Consider the following 1,377-nt stretch of genomic DNA (forward strand, 5'->3'; position numbering starts at 1 on the left):
ATCTTAAAAAGAACTTACTGTAGAATAAAGTTCATAGTTTGAAAAATTACACACAAATTTGTGTTATTTTTATAAATTGGTCTCGGATTTAGTCTTGAGTGTGGGTCTCATGTATTGCCTCTATGAGTACAACAAATGCTTCACACTATCCTCTGATAAGCCCAACTGCTCGCCCACCCACCACAAATAGAGTGTTAATATTATCTACTTTAGCCTCTGTATACCAATCTGTGTCTCACTGTACCTCTACACAATGTACTTTGTTTTAGTGCACTATATAGAGAGCCAGTATCCTACATCCATTGATTAAGGGCTTTAGTTTTTTATCAACACAAAGTGTAAGAGATGACTTTGAATTGCAGCCATACTTCTGTAGGTTTGCTATTCTATTCAGTACGTATGATTATTAGTGGAGATCGGCTGAAAGAAAATAAATCCGGGGAATCACCCTTGAAATCATAACAACTCCTCTATCTTCCTTGGTGGAAACAATAAGGTTTATTATGGTTCCAGAAAGATGGATACCTCGAAGCTGCATTGTCAGTTTTACAGATTTACATGACCGCAGACAATAGGCTACAATATTGCAGCTTTTCCTTTCATTTCCTACAAAAAAGGTTGTGCAGAAGTATTTTCCAGTCTCCTTCCTTATTTGGTGGCTTTCATAATTTTAGACTGTATTTTTTATGAAAGGACAATGAATCCTTTTAATAAGCTACTAAATTGTTTTAAATGAGATGTTTAGGATTTTCTGACAAAAAGCAAGGAAAACTAGTTATTTTTCAAAAGTGACCCGGGCTCCAGGATGTAGGCTGGACAACACAGTGCTTACAATTACCAATCGGATCCCCGAAAAATTATAATATCATTAGATGTGGATAATCAAACATTGTATCTGGTATCACGGAATTATTCGATACCTCTTACTTAAGGTGTCTATGTGCTTCTGTGTGGCTTAGATTAGCTGTCTGCATTTTTCTTTCTAGATTATTTTATAAGGTAGAAATGCAAACTGCTGTGTCCCAAGTGGTCAAGTGCCTACATGCAGGACTCTAGCAGGAAAACCTAAAAAGAGCTGGTATATTTACCGAGATCTGATCCTTAGCTTGGGATCATATTCTTACTTGCAATGTGGCATTGCTTGTGTATGTCTAGCTGCTTCTTTATAACGGAAAACAATGACACTACGTGGCTGAGAGGCAGGCTACAACCTCCTTCATAGCAACTATGACTAGCACCATATGCCACTGTTGTCTCTTGGCTTCTGTTAGGATCCCTTTGTGTGTCTGCAGCTCTGCAAAAACTATGTATAACTGCTGATTTGATAATGAAATTGTGATCCCCATGACAATTCTTTTTGTGGAACTTTTCTTTTCT

Source organism: Lissotriton helveticus, chromosome 12 (assembly GCF_964261635.1).
Source record: "Lissotriton helveticus chromosome 12, aLisHel1.1, whole genome shotgun sequence".
NCBI classification, from domain to species: Eukaryota; Metazoa; Chordata; class Amphibia; order Caudata; family Salamandridae; genus Lissotriton; species Lissotriton helveticus.